The sequence below is a fragment of the Lathyrus oleraceus genome, chromosome 3 (assembly GCF_024323335.1).
Source record: "Lathyrus oleraceus cultivar Zhongwan6 chromosome 3, CAAS_Psat_ZW6_1.0, whole genome shotgun sequence".
NCBI classification, from domain to species: Eukaryota; Viridiplantae; Streptophyta; class Magnoliopsida; order Fabales; family Fabaceae; genus Lathyrus; species Lathyrus oleraceus.
Window position 1 is genome coordinate 399,094,617 of NC_066581.1, and position 21,902 is coordinate 399,116,518.

General features: G+C 28.7%; 2 long non-coding RNA genes across 3 annotated transcripts; both read right to left on the reverse strand.

The window, feature by feature from the left end:
• Positions 1 to 2,065: 2,065 nt before the first annotated feature.
• LOC127127934 (uncharacterized) lies at positions 2,066 to 17,882 on the reverse strand. 2 transcript variants are annotated; one of them, XR_007805553.1, is made up of 3 exons: positions 17,718 to 17,882; positions 16,668 to 16,769; positions 2,066 to 2,354 (listed from the first exon to the last, which is right to left on the reverse strand). It is a non-coding gene; the product is annotated as an uncharacterized LOC127127934 (long non-coding RNA). The 2 variants fall into 2 exon arrangements; XR_007805554.1 differs by lacking the exon at positions 2,066 to 2,354 and adding an exon at positions 13,516 to 13,843.
• LOC127127935 (uncharacterized) lies at positions 6,240 to 12,689 on the reverse strand. Its single transcript, XR_007805555.1, has 3 exons — positions 12,560 to 12,689; positions 9,661 to 9,719; positions 6,240 to 6,388 (listed from the first exon to the last, which is right to left on the reverse strand). It is a non-coding gene; the product is annotated as an uncharacterized LOC127127935 (long non-coding RNA).
• Positions 17,883 to 21,902: the final 4,020 nt, after the last annotated feature.

Genomic DNA, 21,902 nt, shown 5'->3' on the forward strand with positions numbered 1-21,902 from the left:
ATTGTAATTTATTTTAATTAACTTATAAAATGACTTGGATAGTTAAAAAACCAATAAGTGTCATGCCATATCATCCAAAAAGTACACTTCAATATTTTTTACACCAAAATTGAAGATGAAAGACTAAAATTATTTAAAAAAAAAATAGAAGGACTAATTTTTTGAGCAGAGAATAATCGGGGAACCAAAATGATAATTTAACGTAAGATTTATTTAGTGTTGTGATTATTTCATCCTAGGATGAGCGCAATCTATCACTTAATATATGTAATAGTCGAAAATCAAGAAACCATTAACTTAATAGAGACCACAACATAACATATTTAATAGTCTAAAATCAAGAAGTCATTATCATGATCAACACCACGATCTCTATTTAAAACCTTGTATATAATGACTTTTTAGATTAGATTTACCAATGACAAATATATATAATTTTAATAAATTTATTGTTTGTAATATATATATATATATATATATATATATATATATATATATATATATATATATATATATATATATATATATATATAAACTATATATTTAGAAAACATTTATCCTGTTATGAACCACTTATCAAACCACGTCAAAAAATGGAATATGTTGTGAATTCAAATAAAAAGGAACATATTATTTGTCAACATAATATTTAATAATTTAAATTTAAGTATGACCTAAATTTGAAGGTGAATATTTATTACCTTTTTAAAACAAGAAGCCAATAATCTTGTCCTTAATCAAGGAAATCACGGTCGTTGAAGATTATGCTAGATGTCATCAAAAAGAGCAATTCGTAGATCACACTTTTGATGATATTCCGATGAACAAATTTTTTTCACGACAATCATAGATCTACTAGAGTGAAAACAACACAATATTAACATGGAGAAAATTATTTCACAAAATAATTCGCTACATCTTTGATAGGAAATGATGAATGACCTGAGATTAGCCGCATAAACAGTGTTGGTTTGAGTATCTCACAATCGACGTATTATCATAATCAATTAGATAATTGAAGAATATATGTTAAACAATTTTTTATATGAATGTGTAATGGATAGATAGAAGAATACCGTTTTGCAACTCTATGTAAATGTCAGAATCACGTCCAAATAGAGAGATTCTTAATCGGTGTCGCTCCTCTTCACTATTGTTAAAATGGTGAATGCAGACGCTTTTATAATAGATTAAACTTAATCGGCGCCGCTCCTCTTTACTATTGTCAAAATGGTGAAGACACCTGCTTTTATAATGGGTTAACTAGAGGAATGGTTAAATTTAGGGTAAGTTTATATATAATTTAATCATATAATATATATATAAATGAATAAATATAATTTTTAATAAACAAATTTATTTATTTATTAATTCCTCTAGAAGTTATATTTTTAAAAGATTTAATAATTGAATAGTTTTTTTCTTCTAGAAAGAATAAAATATAAATTATAATCATATCCGCATGTGTATGAAGGGACAAGTATTTTTAATAAAATCAAATTCAAAAATGGGCAAGTCTCTAAGGATTTTTTGGATTGGTGCAAAAGATGTAATAGAATGGAATGAAGTAGAAAAGAGTCATATTCTATTATTTAGTTTTATAAAAACAATTAATGGAACTGATGGAGTGTGATAGAACTCCAAAGCTCATGTCAATTTAGAGTTTAAGATAGCTGTAATAGCAATGAAGATTAGAGATTGTGCAATTGAAACCCCTTTCCGAAGGTGTTTAAACGTTGCGCTGATGAAGTAGGTTGGTTGAGTAGGCCTCGTGTTATTGGGTTTTTGTCCGACACAGAGCAATGGATTTTTGAGCCTATGGCAGATACAAAATAATTTTTTAATTCAATTTAAAAAAAATTATTTTGGCTTTAGGCCCATGTCTCTGCAAGCTCCAACACACAAGCTAACACTAAGTAATATTTAGTATTCAATATAAACACTTAAAGTAAATGTATTAAAATAATGTGAGGTATGGCTGGATATTTGGAAATTTGGAAATGCATTAATTCAAATTTTAAAATAAAGTATTTGTTGTATACATAAGAATAACATTAGAAAGAAAATATTATAGGTTGCATTCATAATTTTTTGGAACAAAATTATAACTAGATTAACCATAGCTTCCTTTATCACCAATAAATTTCAATGTTGACCGCATAAGAGTCTCTTGTTTTCCAAAAGTCATCCATAAACTTAGCAGGACTCTCATGATGAAAGATGCACTTATCACAATAAGGACACTCCTCATCATTTTAATACTTCTTGCAAAGCTTAATATTGTGAATGATTTTTTCGTCATCATTCCAATTCTTGGCTAACTGCAATTAGTCTTTAGCATGAGGACTGAAAAGCTCCTTCCAGTTTGGTGGTGGCTGCCTTATCTATTCAATCCCATGAGCATAGGTACAATTCTCACCGTTTCTACAGCTACCAAATCCAAACTTGGTGTTATTCTGCAAAAAAGAAATGTCTAACTAAGTTCTTATATATATAACAAACTTTTTCCTTTAAAGTTTGAATTAATCATTTCCAAATCTCCAACCATGTTCCACCCTATTTTAGTTACTTTTCTTTTAAGTGTCTATTTAGCATACACAAATATTACTTAGTGTTAGCCCGTATGTTGGAGTTTGCAAGACATGGATCTAAATCCCAAATAATTTCTTTTAAAATGTAATTTAAAAAATATTAATTAAAATTATTTTAGTTGTCAGGTCATTAAAAATTGTAATTTATTTTAATTAACTTATAAAATGACTTGGATAGTTAAAAAACCAATAAGTGTCATGCCATATCATCCAAAAAGTACACTTCAATATTTTTTCACCAAAATTGAAGATGAAAGACTAAAATTATTTAAAAATAAAATAGAAGGACTAATTTTTTGAGCAGAGAATAATCGGGGAACCAAAATGATAATTTAACGTAAGATTTATTTAGTGTTGTGATTATTTCATCCTAGGATGAGCGCAATCTATCACTTAATATATGTAATAGTCGAAAATCAAGAAACCATTAACTTAATAGAGACCACAACATAACATATTTAATAGTCTAAAATCAAGAAGTCATTATCATGATCAACACCACGATCTCTATTTAAAACCTGTATATAATGACTTTTTAGATTAGATTTACCAATGACAAATATATATATATTTTAATAAATTTATTGTTTGTATTATATATATTATATATAATATATATATATATATATATATATATATATATATATATATATATATATATATATATATTATATATATATATATATATATAAACTATATATTTAGAAAACATTTATCCTGTTATGAACCACTTATCAAACCACGTCAAAAAAATGGAATATGTTGTGAATTCAAATAAAAAGGAACATATTATTTGTCAACATAATATTTAATAATTTAAATTTAAGTATGACCTAAATTTGAAGGTGAATATTTATTACCTTTTTAAAACAAGAAGCCAATAATCTTGTCCTTAATCAAGGAAATCACGGTCGTTGAAGATTATGCTAGATGTCATCAAAAAGAGCAATTCGTAGATCACACTTTTGATGATATTCCGATGAACAAATTTTTTTCACGACAATCATAGATCTACTAGAGTGAAAACAACACAATATTAACATGGAGAAAATAATTTCACAAAATAATTCGCTACATCTTTGATAGGAAATGATGAATGACCTGAGATTAGCCGCATAAATAGTGTTGGTTTGAGTATCTCACAATCGACGTATCCTGAACTTCATATTATCATAATCAATTAGATAATTGAAGAATATATGTTAAACAATTTTTTTAGATGAATGTGTAATGGATATATAGAAGAATACCGTTTTACAACTCTATGTAAATGTCAGATTCACGTCCAAATAGAGACATCCTTAATCGGTGTCGCTCCTCTTCACTATTGTTAAAATGGTGAATGCAGATGCTTTAATAATGGATTAAACTTAATCGGCGCCGCTCCTCTTTACTATTGTCAAAATGGTGAAGACACCTGCTTTTATAATGGGTTAACTAGAGGAATGGTTAAATTTAGGGTAAGTTTATATATAATTTAATCATATAATATTATACATTAATGAATAAATATAATTTTTAATAAACAAATTTATTTATTTAATTAATTCCTCTAGAAGTTACATTTTTAAAAGATTTAAATAATTGAATAGTTTTTTTCTTCTAGAAAGAATAAAATATAAATTATAATCATATCCGCATGTGTATGAAGGGACAAGTATTTTTAATAAAATCAAATTCAAAAATGGGCAAGTCTCTAAGGATTTTTTGGATTGGTGCAAAAAGATGTAATAGAATGGAATGAAGTAGAAAAGATTCATATTCTATTATTTAGTTTTATAAAAACAATTAATGGAACTGATGGAGTGTGATAGAACTCCAAAGCTCATGTCAATTTAGAGTTTAAGATAGCTGTAATAGCAATGAAGATTAGAGATTGTGCAATTGAAACCCCTTTCCGAAGGTGTTTAAACGTTGCGCTGATGAAGTAGGTTGGTTGAGTAGGCCTCGTGTTATTGGGTTTTTGTCCGACACAGAGCAATGGATTTTTGAGCCTATGGCAGATACAAAATAAATTTTTAATTCAATTTAAAAAAAATTATTTTGGCTTTAGGCCCATGTCTCTGCAAGCTCCAACACACAAGCTAACACTAAGTAATATTTAGTATTCAATATAAACACTTAAAGTAAATGTATTAAAATAATGTGAGGTATGGCTGGATATTTGGAAATTTGGAAATGCATTAATTCAAATTTTAAAATAAAGTATTTGTTGTATACATAAGAATCACATTAGAGAGAAAATATTATAGGTTGCATTCATAATTTTTTGGAACAAAATTATAACTAGATTAACCATAGCTTCCTTTATCACCAATAAATTTCAATGTTGACCGCATAAGAGTCTCTTGTTTTCCAAAAGTCATCCATAAACTTAGCAGGACTCTCATGATGAAAGATGCACTTATCACAATAAGGACACTCCTCATCATTTTAATACTTCTTGCAAAGCTTAATATTGTGAATGATTTTTTCGTCATCATTCCAATTCTTGGCTAACTGCAATTAGTCTTTAGCATGAGGACTGAAAAGCCCTTCCAGTTTGGTGGTGGCTGCCTTATCTATTCAATCCCATGAGCATAGGTACAATTCTCACCGTTTCTACAGCTACCAAATCCAAACTTGGTGTTATTCTGCAAAAAAGAAATGTCTAACTAAGTTCTTATATATATACAAACTTTTTCCTTTAAAGTTTGAATTAATCATTTCCAAATCTCCAACCATGTTCCACCCTATTTTAGTTACTTTTCTTTTAAGTGTCTATTTAGCATACACAAATATTACTTAGTGTTAGCCCGTATGTTGGAGTTTGCAAGACATGGATCTAAATCCCAAATAATTTCTTTTAAAATGTAATTTAAAAAATATTAATTAAAATTATTTTAGTTGTCAGGTCATTAAAAATTGTAATTTATTTTAATTAACTTATAAAATGACTTGGATAGTTAAAAAACCAATAAGTGTCATGCCATATCATCCAAAAAGTACACTTCAATATTTTTTACACCAAAATTGAAGATGAAAGACTAAAATTATTTAAAAATAAAATAGAAGGACTAATTTTTTGAGCAGAGAATAATCGGGGAACCAAAATGATAATTTAACGTAAGATTTATTTAGTGTTGTGATTATTTCATCCTAGGATGAGCGCAATCTATCACTTAATATATGTAATAGTCGAAAATCAAGAAACCATTAACTTAATAGAGACCACAACATAACATATTTAATAGTCTAAAATCAAGAAGTCATTATCATGATCAACACCACGATCTCTATTTAAAACCTTGTATATAATGACTTTTTAGATTAGATTTACCAATGACAAATATATATATTTAATAAATTTATTGTTTGTAATATATATATATATATAATATATATATATATATATATATATATATATATATTATATCTATATATATATATATATTATATATATATAATATTTATATATATATATATATATATATATATATCTAAATATATATGAAAATATTTATCCTGTTATGAACCACTTATCAAACCACGTCAAAAAAATGGAATATCTTGTGAATTCAAATAAAAAGGAACATATTTTTGTCAACATAATATTTAATAATTTAAATTTAAGTATGACCTAAATTTGAAGGTGAATATTTATTACCTTTTTAAAACAAGAAGCCAATAATCTTGTCCTTAATCAAGGAAATCACGGTCGTTGAAGATTATGCTAGATGTCATCAAAAAGAGCAATTCGTAGATCACACTTTTGATGATATTCCAATGAACAAATTTTTTTCACGACAATCATAGATCTACTAGAGTGAAAACAACACAATATTAACATGGAGAAAATAATTTCACAAAATAATTCGATACATCTTTGATAGGAAATGATGAATGACCTGAGATTAGACGCATAAACAGTGTTGGTTTGAGTATCTCACAATCGACGTATCCTGAACTTCATATTATCATAATAAATTAGATAATTGAAGAATATATGTTAAACAATTTTTTTATATGAATGTGTAATGGATAGATAGAAGAATACCGTTTTACAACTCTATGTAAATGTCAGAATCACGTCCAAATAGAGAGATCCTTAATCGGTGTCGCTCCTCTTCACTATTGTTAAAATGGTGAATGCAGACGCTTTTATACTAGATTAAACTTAATCGGCGCCGCTCCTCTTTACTATTGTCAAAATGGTGAAGACACCTGCTTTTATAATCGGTTAACTAGAGGATAGGTTAAATTTAGGGTAAGTTTATATATAATTTAATCATATAATATTATACATTAATGAATAAATATAATTTTTAATAAACAAATTTATTTATTTAATTAATTCCTCTAGAAGTTACATTTTTAAAAGATTTAAATAATTGAATAGTTTTTTTTCTTCTAGAAAGAATAAAATATAAATTATAATCATATCCGCATGTGTATGAATGGATAAGTATTTTTAATAAAATCAAATTCAAAAATGGGCAAGTCTCTAAGGATTTGTTTGGATTGGTGGAAAAAGATGTAATAGAATGGAATGAAGTAGAAAAGAGTCATATTCTATTATTTAGTTTTAAAAAAACAATTAATGGAACTGATGGAGTGTGACAGATCTCCAAAGCTCATGTCAATTTAGAGTTTAAGATAGTTGTAATAGCAATGAAGATTAGAGATTGTGCAATTGAAACCCCTTTCCGAAGGTGTTTAAACGTTGGGCCGATGGAGTAGGTTGGTTGAGTAGGCCTCGTGTTATTGGGCTTTTGTCCGACACAGAGCAATGGATTTTTGAGCCTATGGCAGATACAAAATAAATTTTTTAATTCAATTTAAAAAAAAAATATTTTGGCTTTAGGCCCATGTCTCTGCAAGCTCCAACACACAAGCTAACACTAAGTAATATTTAGTATTCAATATAAACACTTAAAGTAAATGTATTAAAATAATGTGAGGTATGGCTGGATATTTGGAAATTTGTGAATGCATTAATTCAAATTTTAAAATAAAGTATTTGTTGTATACATAAGAATCACATTAGAGAGAAAATATTATAGGTTGCATTCATAATTTTTTGGAACAAAATTATAATTAGATTAACCATAGCTTCCTTTATCAACAATAAATTTCAATGTTGATTGCATAAGACTCTCTTGTTTTCCAAAAGTCATCCATAAACTTAGCAGGACTCTCATGATGAAAGATGCACTTATCACAATAAGGACACTCCTCATCATTTTAATACTTCTTGCAAAGCTTAATATTGTGAATGATTTTTTCTTCATCTTTCCAATTCTTGGCTAACTACAATTAGTGTTTAGCATGAGGACTGAAAAGCTCCTTCCAGTTTGGTGGTGGCTGCCTTATCTATTCAACCCAATGACCATAGGTACAATTCACACTATGTCTACAGCATCCAAATCCAAACTTGGTGGTACTCTGCAAAACAGAAATGTTTAACTAAGTTCTTATATATATATATATATAGAGAGATTAATTACTATGCACTGTCAGTGTAAAAAGTTTTACACTATCGATTCATCACTATCACCCGTTTGCATTACTTTATAGATTTTTAAAATAAAAATCAAACTTGTTTCAATATCCAACGGCTATGATTAACTGACGGTGTAAATCATTTTACACTGTCAGGTATTCAATTAAATCCATATATAGATATATATATATATATATATATATATATAGTATATATATAGATATAATATATATATATATCTATATATATAGATATTATATATATATATATATATATATTATATATATAGATATATATATATATTAATATACCTTCCCTTTAATGTTTGAATTAATCTTTTCCAAATCTCCAACCAAGTCTCACCCTATTTTAGCTACTTTTATTTTAAGTGTCTATATAGCGTACACAATTATTACTTAGTGTTAGCCCGTATGTTGGAGTTTGCAAGACATGGGTCTAAATCCCAAATAATTTATTTTAAAATGTAATTTAAAAAATATTAATTAAAATTATTCTAGTTGTCAGGTCATTAAAAATTATAATTTATTTTAATTAACTTATAAAATGACTTGGATAGTAAAAAAATCAATAAGTGTCATGCCATATCATCAAAAAAGTACACTTCAACATTTTTAACACCAAAGTTGAAGATGAAAGACCAAAATTATTTAAAAATAAAATAGAAGGACTAATTTTTTGAGCAGAGAATAATACGGGGACCAAAATGATAATTTAACGTAAGATTTATTTAGTGTTGTGATTATTCCATCCTAGGATGATCGCAATCTATCACTTAATATATGTAATAGTCGAAAATCAAGAAACCATTAACGTAATAGAGACCACAACATAACATATTTAATAGTCTAAAATCAAGAAGTCATTAACATGATCAAGACCATGATCTCTATTTAAAACCTTGTATATAATGACTTTTTAGATAAGATTTACCAATGAGAAATATATATATTCTAATAAATTTATTCTTTGTATATAATATATATATATATATATATATATATATATATATATATATATATATATATATATCTATATATATATATAATATATATATATATATATATATATATATATATATATATATAATATATATATATATATATATCTATATATATATATATATATATATATAGATATATATATATATTATATATAAACTATATATTTAGAAAACAAATATCCTGTTATGAACCACTTATCAAACCACGTCAAAAAAATGGAATATCTTGTGAATTCAAATAAAAAGGAACATATTATTTGTCAACATAATATTTATTAATTTAAATTTAAGTATGACCTAAAATTTGAAGGTGAATATTTATTACCTTTTTAAAACAAGAAGCCAATAATCTTGTCCTTAATCAAGGAAATCACGGTCGTTGAAGATTATGCTAGAAGTCATCAAAAAAAGCAATTCGTAGATCACACTTTTGATGATATTCCAATGAATAAATTTTTTTCACGACAATCATAGATCTACTAGAGTGAAAACAACACAATATTAACCTGGAGAAAAAAATTTCACAAAATAATTGGCTACATCATTGATAGGAAATGATGAATGACCTGAGATTAGCCGCATAAACAGTGTTGGTTTGAGTATCCCACAATCGACGTATTCAGAACTTCATATTATCATAATCAATTAGATAATTGAAGAATATATGTTAAACAATTTTTTATATGAATGTGTAATGGATAGATAAAAGAATACCAATTTACAACTCTATGTAAATGTCAAAAATCACGTCCAGATAGAGGGATCCTTAATCGGTGCCGCTCTTCTTCACTATTGTTAAAATGGTGCAGACGCTTTTATAATGGATTAAACTTAATCGGCGCCGCTCCTCTTTACTATTGTCAAAATGGTGAAGACACCTGTTTTTATAATTGGTTAACTAGAGGATAGGTTAAATTTAGGGTAAGTTTATATATAATTTAATCATATAATATTATAAATTAAAGAATAAATATAATTTTTATTAAACAAAATTATTTATTTAACTAATTCCTCTAGAAGTTACATTTTTAAAAGATTTAAATAATTGAATAGTTTTTTTCTTCTAGAAAGAATAAAATATAAATTATAATCATATCCGCATGTGTATGAAGGGACACGTATTTTTAATAAAATCAAATTCAAAAATGGGCAAGTCTCAAAGGATTTGTTTGGAATGATGGAAAAAATATAATAGAATGGAATGAAGTAGAAAAGAGTCATATTCTATTATTTAGTTTTATAAAAACAATTAATGGAACGGATGGAGTGTCATAGAACTCCAAAGCTCATGTCAATTTAGAGTTTAAGATAGCTGTAATAGCAATGAAGATTAGAGATTGTGCAATTGAAACCCCTTTGTGAAGGTATTTACATGTTGGGCCGATGAAGTAGGTTGGTTGAGTGGGTCTCGTTTTATTGGGCTTTTGTCCGACCCAGAGCAATGGGTTCTTGAGCCTATGGCAGATACAAAATAAATTTTTTAATTCAACTTCTTTTTAAAAAAATTATTTTGGCTTTAGGCACATGTCTCTACAAGCTCCAACACACAAGCTAACACTAAGTAATATTTATTATTCAATATAAACACTTAAAGTAAATGTATTAAAATAATATGATGTATGGCTGGATATTTGGAAATTTGGAAATGCATTAATTCAAATTTTAAAATAAAGTATTTGTTGTATACATAAGAATCACATTAGAGAGAAAATATTATAGGTTGCATTCATAATTTTTTGGAACAAAATTATAACTAGATTAACCATAGCTTCCTTTATCACCAATAAATTTCAATGTTGATTGCATAAGACTCTCTTGTTTTCCAAAAGTCATCCCTAAACTTAGCAGGACTCTCATGATGAAAGATGCACTTATCACAATAAGGACACTCCTCATCATTTTAATACTTCTTGCAAAGCTTAATATTGTGAATGATTTTTTCTTCATCTTTCCAATTCTTGGCTAACTGCAATTAGTCTTTAGCATGAGGACTGAAAAGCTCCTTCCAGTTTGGTGGTGGCTGCCTTATCTATTCAACCCCATGAGCATAGGTACAATTCTCACCGTTTCTACAGCTACCAAATCCAAACTTGGTGTTATTCTGCAAAAAAGAAATGTCTAACTAAGTTCTTATATATATAACAAACTTTTTCCTTTAAAGTTTGAATTAATCATTTCCAAATCTCCAACCAAGTTCCACCCTGTTTTAGTTACTTTTCTTTTAAGTGTTTATATAGCATTCACAAATATTACTTAGTGTTAGCCCGTATGTTGGAGTTTGCAAGACATGGGTCTAAATCCCAAATAATTTCTTTTAAAATGTATTTTATAAAATATTAATTAAAATTATTGTAGTTGTCAGGTCATTAAAAATTATAATTTATTTTAATTAACTTATAAAATGACTTGGATAGTAAAAAAACCAATAAGTGTCATGCCATATCACCAAAAAAGTACACTTCAATATTTTTTACACCAAAATTGAAGATGAAAGACTTAAATTATTTAAAAATAAAATAGAAGGACTAATTTTTTGAGCAGAGAATAATCAAGGAACCAAAATGATAATTTAACGTAAGATTTATTTAGTGTTGTGATTATTTCATCCTAGGATGATCACAATCTATCACTTAATTAATGTAATAGTCGAAAATCAAGAAACCATTAACTTAATAGAGACCACAACATAACATATTTAATAGTCTAAAATCAAGAAGTCATTATCATGATCAACACCACGATCTCTATTTAAAACCTTGTATATAATGTTTTTTTAGATTAGATTTACCAATGACAAATATATATATTTTAATAATATTATTCTTTGTAATAATAGTATATATATATATATATATATATATATATAATATATATATATATATATATATATATATATATATATATATATATAATATATTTAAAAACATATATCCTGTTATGAACCACTTATCAAACCACGTCAAAAAAATGGAATATCTTGTGAATTCAAATAAAAATGAACATATTATTTGTCAACATAATATTTATTAATTTAAATTTAAGTATGACCTAAAATTTGAAGGTGAATATTTATTACCTTTTTAAAACAAGAAGCCAATAATCTTGTCCTTAATCAAGGAAATCACGGTCGTTGAAGATTATGCTAGAAGTCATCAAAAAGAGCAATTCGTAGATCACACTTTTGATAATATTCCAATGAACAAATTTTTTCACGACAATCATAGATCTACTAGAGTGAAAACAACACAATATTAACATGGAGAAAATAATTTGACAAAATAATTAACTACATCTTTGATAGGAAATCATGAATGACCTGAGATTAGCCGCATAAATAGTGTTGGTTTGAGTATCTCACAATCGACGTATCTTGAACTTCATATTATCATAATCAATTAGATAATTGAAGAATATATGTTAAACAATTTTTTTATATGAATGTGTAATGGATAGATAGAAGAATACCGTTTTACAACTCTATGTAAATGTCAGAATCACGTCCAAATAGAGAGATCCTTAATCGGTGTCGCTCCTCTTCACTATTGTTAAAATGGTGAATGCTGACGCTTTTATAATGGATTAAACTTAATCGGCGCCGCTCCTCTTTACTATTGTCAAAATGGTGAAGACACCTGCTTTTATAATGGGTTAACTAGAGGATAGGTTAAATTTAGGGTAAGTTTATATATAATTTAATCATATAATATTATAAATTAAAGAATAAATATAATTTTTAATAAACAAAATTATTTATTTAACTAATTCCTCTAGAAGTTACATTTTTAAAAGATTTAAATAATTGAATAGTTTTTTTCTTCTAGAAAGAATAAAATATAAATTATAATCATATCCGCATGTGTATGAAGGGACACGTATTTTTAATAAAATCAAATTCAAAAATGGGCAAGTCTCTAAGGAGTTGTTCGGAATGATGGAAAAAATATAATAGAATGGAATGAAGTAGAAAAGAGTCATATTCTATTATTTAGTTTTATAAAAACAATTAATGGAACGGATGGAGTGTCATAGAACTCCAAAGCTCATGTCAATTTAGAGTTTAAGATAGCTGTAATAGCAATGAAGATTAGAGATTGTGCAATTGAAACCCCTTGTGAAGGTATTTACACGTTGGGCCGATGAAGTAGGTTGGTTGAGTGGGTCTCGTTTTATTGGGCTTTTGTCCGACCCAGAGCAATGGGTTCTTGAGCCTATGGCAGATACAAAATAAATTTTTTAATTCAACTTTTTAAAAAAATTATTTTGGCTTTAGGCCCATGTCTCTACAAGCTCCAACACACAAGCTAACACTAAGTAATATTTATTATTCAATATAAACACTTAAAGTAAATGTATTAAAATAATGTGATGTATGGCTGGATATTTGGAAATTTGGAAATGCATTAATTCAAATTTTAAAATAAAGTATTTGTTGTATACATAAGAATCACATTAGAGAGAAAATATTATAGGTTGCATTCATAATTTTTTGGAACAAAATTATAACTAGATTAACCATAGCTTCCTTTATCACCAATAAATTTCAATGTTGACTGCATAAGAGTCTCTTGTTTTCCAAAAGTCATCCATAAATTTAGCAGGACTCTCATGATGAAAGATGCACTTATCACAATAAGGACACTCCTCATCATTTTAATACTTCTTGCAAAGCTTAATATTGTGAATGATTTTTTCGTCATCATTCCAATTCTTGGCTAACTGCAATTAGTCTTTAGCATGAGGACTGAAAAGCTCCTTCCAGTTTGGTGGTGGCTGCCTTATCTATTCAATCCCATGAGCATAGGTACAATTCGCACCGTTTCTACAGCTACCAAATCCAAACTTGGTGTTATTCTGCAAAAAAGAAATGTCTAAGTAAGTTCTTATATATATAACAAACTTTTTCCTTTAAAGTTTGAATTAATCATTTCCAAATCTCCAACCATGTTCCACCCTGTTTTAGTTACTTTTCTTTTAAGTGTCTATTTAGCATACATAAATATTACTTAGTGTTAGCCCGTATGTTGGATTTGCAAGACATGGATCTAAATCCCAAATAATTTCTTTTAAAATGTAATTTAAAAAATATTAATTACAATTATTTTAGTTGTCAGGTCATTAAAAATTATAATTTATTTTAATTAACTTATAAAATGACTTGGATAGTAAAAAAACCAATAAGTGTCATGCCATATCATCCAAAAAGTACACTTCAATATTTTTTACACCAAAATTGAAGATGAAAGACTAAAATAATTTAAAAATAAAATAGAAGGACTAATTTTTTGAGCAGAGCATAATCGGGGAACCAAAATGATAATTTAACGTAAGATTTATTTAGTGTTGTGATTATTTCATCCTAGGATGATCGCAATCTATCACTTAATATATGTAATAGTCGAAAATCAAGAAACCATTAACTTAATAGAGACCACAACATAACATATTTAATAGTCTAAAATCAAGAAGTCATTATCATGATCAACACCACGATCTCTATTTAAAACCTTGTATATAATGACTTTTTAGATTAGATTTACCAATGACAAATATATATATTTTAATAAATTTATTGTTTGTAATATTAGTATATATATATATATATATATATATATATATATATATATATATATATATATATATATATATATATATATATATATATATATATATATATATATATATATATATATATATATATATATATATATATATATATATATATATATATATATATATTTAAAACATATATCCTATTATGAACCACTTATCAAACCACGTCAAAAAAATGGAATATCTTGTGAATTCAAATAAAAAGGAACATATTATTTGTCAACATAATATATATTAATTTAAATTTAAGTATGACCTAAAATTTGAAGGTGAATATTTATTACCTTTTTAAAACAAGAAGCCAATAATCTTGTCCTTAATCAAGGAAATCACGGTCGTTGAAGATTATGCTAGAAGTCATCAAAAAGAGCAATTCGTAGATCACACTTTTGATAATATTCCAATGAACAAATTTTTTTCACGACAATCATAGATCTACTAGAGTGAAAACAACACAATATTAACATGGAGAAAATAATTTGACAAAATAATTAACTACATCTTTGATAGGAAATCATGAATGACCTGAGATTAGCCGCATAAACAGTGTTGGTTTGAGTATCTCACAATCGACGTATCTTGAACTTCATATTATCATAATCAATTAGATAATTGAAGAATATATGTTAAACAATTTTTTTATATGGATGTGTAATGGATAGATAGAAGAATACCGTTTTACAACTCTATGTAAATGTTAGAATCACGTCCAAATAGAGAGATCCTTAATCGGTGTCGCTCCTCTTCACTATTGTTAAAATGGTGAATGCAGACGCTTTTATAATGGATTAAACTTTATCGGCGCCGCTCCTCTTTACTATTGTCAAAATGGTGAAGACACCTGCTTTTATAATGGGTTAACTAGAGGATAGGTTAAATTTAGGGTAAGTTTATATATAATTTAATCATATAATATTATACATTAATGAATAAATATAATTTTTAATAAACAAATTTATTTATTTAATTAATTCATCTAGAAGTTAAATTTTTAAAAGATTTAAATAATTCAATAGTTTTTTTCTTCTAGAAAGAATAAAATATAAAATATACTCATATCCGCATGTGTATGAAGGGACAAGTATTTTTAATAAAATCAAATTCAAAAATGGGCAAGTCTCTAAGGATTTGTTTGGATTGGTGGAAAAAGATGTAATAGAATGGAATGAAGTAGAAAAGAGTCATATTCTATTATTTAGTTTTATAAAAACAATTAATGGAACGGATGGAGCTAGTGTGATAGAACTCCAAAGCTCATGTCAATTTAGAGTTTAAGATAGCTGTAATAGCAATGAAGATTAGAGATTGTGCAATTGAAACCCCTTTCTGAAGGTGTTTAAACGTTGGGCCGGTGGAGTAGGTTGGTTGAGTAGGCCTCGTGTTATTGGGCTTTTGTCCGACACAGAGCAATGGATCTTTGAGCCTATGGCAGATACAAAATAAATTTTTTAATTCAATTTAAAAAACAAATATTTTGGCTTTAGGCCCATGTCTCTACAAGCTCCAACACACAAGCTAACACTAAGTAATATTTAGTATTCAATATAAACACTTAAAGTAAATGTATTAAAATAATGTGAGGTATGGCTGCATATTTGGAATTTTGGAAATGCATTAATTCAAATTTTAAAATAAAGTATTTGTTGTATACATAAGAATCACATTAGAGAGAAAATATTATAGGTTGCATTCATAATTTTTTGGAACAAAATTATAACTAGATTAACCATAGTTTCCTTTATCACCAATAAATTTCAATGTTGACTGCATAAGACTCTCTTGTTTTCCAAAAGACATCCATAAACTTAGCAGGACTCTCATGATGAAAGATGCACTTATCACAATAAGGACACTCCTCATCATTTTAATACTTCTTGCAAAGCTTAATATTGTGAATGATTTTTTCGTCATCATTCCAATTCTTGGCTAACTGCAATTAGTCTTTAGCATGAGGACTGAAAACCTCCTTCCAGTTTGGTGGTGGCTGCCTTATCTATTCAACCCCATGAGCATAGGTACAATTCTCACCGTTTCTACAGCTACCAAATCCAAACTTGGTGTTATTCTGCAAAAAAGAAATGTCTAACTAAGTTCATATATATATAACAAACTTTTTCCTTTAAAGTTTGAATTAATCATTTCCAAATCTCCAACCATGTTCCACCCTGTTTTAGTTACTTTTCTTTTAAGTGTCTATATAGCATACACAAATATTACTTAGTGTTAGCCCGTAAGTTGGAGTTTGCAAGACATGGGTCTAAATCCCAAATAATTTCTTTTAAAATGTAATTTAAAAAATATTAATTAAAATTATTTTAGTTGTCAGGTCATTAAAAATTATAATTTATTTTAATTAACTTATAAAATGACTTGGATAGTAAAAAAACCAATAAGTGTCATGCCATATCATCCAAAAAGTACACTTCAATATTTTTTACACCAAAATTGAAGATGAAAGACTAAAATTATTTAAAAATAAAATAGAAGGACTAATTTTTTGAGCAGAGAATAATCGGGGAACCAAAATGATAATTTAACGTAAGATTTATTTAGTGTGGTGATTATTTCATCCTAGGATGATCGCAATCTATCACTTAATATATGTAATAGTCGAAAATCAAGAAACCATTAACTTAATAGAGACCACATCATAACATATTTAATAGTCTAAAATCAAGAAGTCATTATCATTATCAAGACCACGATCTCTATTTAAAACCTTGTATATAATGACTTTTTAGATTAGATTTACCAATGAGAAATATATATATTTTAATAAATTTATTCTTTGTAATAATTAGTATATATATATATATATATATATATATATATATATATATATATATATATATATATATATATATATATCCTGTTATGAACCACTTATTAAACCACGTCAAAAAAATGGAATATCTTGTGAAATCACATAAAAAGGAACATATTATTTGTCAACATAATATTTATTAATTTAAATTTAAGTATGACCTAAAATTTGAAGGTGAATATTTATTACCTTTTTAAAACAAGAAGCCAATAATCTTGTCCTTAATCAAGGAAATCACGGTCGTTGAAGATTATGCTAGAAGTCAACAAAAAGAGCAATTCGTAGATCACACTTTTGATGATATTCCAATGAACAAATTTTTTTCACGACAATCATAGATCTACTAGAGTGAAAACAACACAATATTAACATGGAGAAAATAATTTCACAAAATAATTCAATACATCTTTGATAGGAAATGATGAATGACCTGAGATTAGACGCATAAACAGTGTTGGTTTGAGTATCTCACAATCGACGTATCCTGAACTTCATATTATCATAATAAATTAGATAATTGAAGAATATATGTTAAACAATTTTTTTATATGAATGTGTAATGGATAGATAGAAGAATACTGTTTTACAACTCTATGTAAATGTCAGAATCACGTCCAAATAGAGAGATCCTTAATCGGTGTCGCTCCTCTTCACTATTGTTAAAATGGTGAATGCAGACGCTTTTATAATAGATTAAAATAATGTGAGGTATGGCTGGATATTTGGAAATTTGTAAATGCATTAATTCAAATTTTAAAATAAAGTATTTGTTGTATACATAAGAATCACATTAGAGAGAAAATATTATAGGTTGCATTCATAATTTTTTGGAACAAAATTATAATTAGATTAACCATAGCTTCCTTTATCAACAATAAATTTCAATGTTAATTGCATAAGACTCTCTTGTTTTCCAAAAGTCATCCATAAACTTAGCAGGACTCTCATGATGAAAGATGCACTTATCACAATAAGGACACTCCTCATCATTTTAATACTTCTTGCAAAGCTTAGTATTGTGAATGATTTTTTCTTCATCTTTCCAATTCTTGGCTAACTACAATTAGTGTTTAGCATGAGGACTGAAAACCTCCTTCCAGTTTGGTGGTGGCTGCCTTATCTATTCAACCCAATGACCATAGGTACAATTCACACTATGTCTACAGCATCCAAATCCAAACTTGGTGGTACTCTGCAAAACAGAAATGTTTGACTAAGTTCTTATATATATAAATGAGTTCGCTTCGTGTCTATCCACGCATCTGAGCAAAACCATATCGAAATTTCTCTTGTAAAGCACATCACCATTCAGGTAGAAATTATCGGCTAACCTTCTCAAAGTTTTCTTATCTTTCAAAGATGCCCCAGGCAGGTAAATCTGACTTTGGAGAAAACACTTAATATCAAAATACGACGGCTTCTCGTCTTTGACCTCTTCAACAACAAACACATGAGTTGGCCTTTCAAGACGCATCACAGTCAGATTGGGAACCTCATTCCAAAATTTTACCACAATCATAGAAGCCAACATTGTAAGAGCATCTGCCATCTGGTTTTCATCTCGAGGGATATGATGAAACTTAACCTTTGTAAAGAAAGTTGAAATCCTCCTCGCGTAATCTCTATATGGTATCAAACCGGGTTGATTCGTCTCCCATTCACCTTTGATTTGATTCATAACCAAAGCCGAATCTCCATAGACGTCAAGATATTTTATTCTGAGATCAATGGCCTCTTCAAGTCCCATAATGCAAGCCTCATACTCAACCATATTTTTTGTACATTTGAAAGTTAATCTAGTTGTAAATGGAAAATGAGTGCCTTGAAAAGTAATAATCACTGCTCCAATGCCATTACCATATTGATTAACAGCTCCATCAAATACCATGCCCCAACAGGAACCAGGTTCTAGCCCTTCTTCAAGAAATGGTTCATCACAATCTTTCATTTTCAGATACAAAATCTCTTCATCAGGAAAATCATACTGCACAGATTGATAATCTTCAATTAGTTGGTGAGCCAGATGGTCAGCCAAGACAATACCTTTGATCGCTTTTTGAGATCGGTATTCAATATCATACTCGGATAATAACATCTGCCAACGAGAAATTCTCCCAGTTAGAGTAGGCCTTTTAAAAATGTACTTGATTGGATCTATTTTGGATATCATCCAAGTAGTATGATTCAACATATATTGGCGCAGATGCTTAACAACCCAAGCTAATACGTAATAAGTCTTTTCAAGCATAGAATACCGAGTCCCAAAGTCGGTGAATTTCTTACTGAGGTAGTCAATGGCATATTCTTTATTTCCAGTTTCGTCTTGCTGACCCAGAACACAACCCATACTCTCTTCAAGCACAGTCAAATACATGATCAACGGTATTCCTTCAACAGGCGGAGACAAGATCGGAGGCTCAAGCAGATACTCCTTAATACTATCAAAAGCTTTCTGGAAATCCTTGGTCCAATCACAAGACTGATATTTCCGGAGAAGCTTGAATATAGGCGCACATGTGGCAGTCATATGCGATATAAATCTGGAGATATAATTCAAGCGGCCGAGAAAACCTCGGACTTGCTTCTCAGTTTTTGACGCAAGTATTTCTTGTATTGCTTTGACCTTGGCAGGATCAACCTCAATACCCTTCTTGCTAACAATAGAGCCCAACAACTTACTAGAACGAACACCAAAAGTACACTTATTGGGATTCAAGCAGAGTTTATACTTCCTCAAACGCTGGAATAACTTCAACAAATGCTCGACATGTTCTTCTTCATTACTTTATTTGGAAATCATATCATCAATATAGACTTCAATCTCTTTATGCATCATATCATGAAAAGAATGGTCATAGCTCTCTAGTATGTTGGACCAGCATTTGGAGATGGAGTAGGATCATTATATTTAATGGGTTTTAGAAACAATCTGCATAATAATTTGATATTTTGATTTTAGAGAAGTGGATTGTGACCAAATATTATGCAGATGGACAACTATTATTATTTTTTTTTTGTCATTACCATTTTCAAAAAAGCAAAAAGTAAAAATAAAACATCATAGATGTGGATGAATAAAATTGTATTTCATTGATGATAATTGAAATGCCTAACAATGTTCACTTCTCCCTTAGGCATAGGAGAAGGATTTTTTTAAAAAATGAAAACAAACTACTTAGAGCGGTGAACAACAGTAGGGACATTAACAACAACAATTTTTTTGCAAGTCTGGCCATGCGTCACAAAGTTGGCGTAAGCTTTGTCTTCATCGTCACCATCCTTGATTACAACAAATGAGTGTTGATCATTACCATGAATGAACCCTCCACTGCAAAAATTCGGTTTTACATCTTCAGCTTTGACGTTGAACAACCCTAGTTGAAATCCCAATCAGGCCCTATTCTTGTTTTCAGCAATTTCCATGCGAGCCCACTGATCAGTGTTGTCTGTTTCAATAGCTTTCTGAGCATCCTTCAAAGAAGACATGGATGCCTCAGTTTTCTTCACTTCAGCAATAAATAAGGGTTGGAACAGGGTTCCAACCTTTTCTTAAGCTTCAACATACGAAAAGGACGACAGATGACTTGCTAAAAGTTCCTTCTCTCCCCCAACAACGACAAGCTTTTCGTTCTTCACAAATTTAAGCTTCTGGTGTAGAGTGGATGTCACAGCCCTTACTTCATGAATCCATGGCCTTCCTAATAAAAAACTATAGGTCGGGTGGATATCCATCACTTGGAAAGTAATCTGGAAATCACTCAGACCTATCTTGACAAGAAGGTCCACTTATCCAATGAAAATTTTACGAGAACCATCGAACTATTTAACGATCATGCCACTGTACCTCATAGGGACGCCTTGATAGGAAAGTATGGACAGGGTTGACTTTAGAAGCATGTTCAAAGATGACCCAGTGTCCACCAACACATTGGACAGTGCATCCTCCTTACAGTTAATCGAAATATGGAGTGTTAGCTTGTGATTTATGCCTTCCTCAAGAAGCTCTTCATCATAAAAGCTCAGATTATTGCAAGAAGTGATGTTAGCCACAATGTGGTCCAACGGATCCACAGTAACATCGTGTTCAACATAGGCTTTCTCTAGCACTTTCTGCAATGCCGCTCTATGTGCTTCAGAATTCATTAACAGAGACAACACTAAAATCTTCGACGGGGTTTGGAGAACCTGCTCCACCATATTAAACTCACTCTTCTTAATCATACGCAAAACTTCATAATCATCATTAGTCTTCAGCTTGCTAGATTCACCAGACTGACACACTGGAGCACTAACCGAATTTAACACTGGCATATCCACCTTCTTACTAACTGAAACACCTTCTGCCTCCTTTGGAAAGTCTGGACCGAAAACACA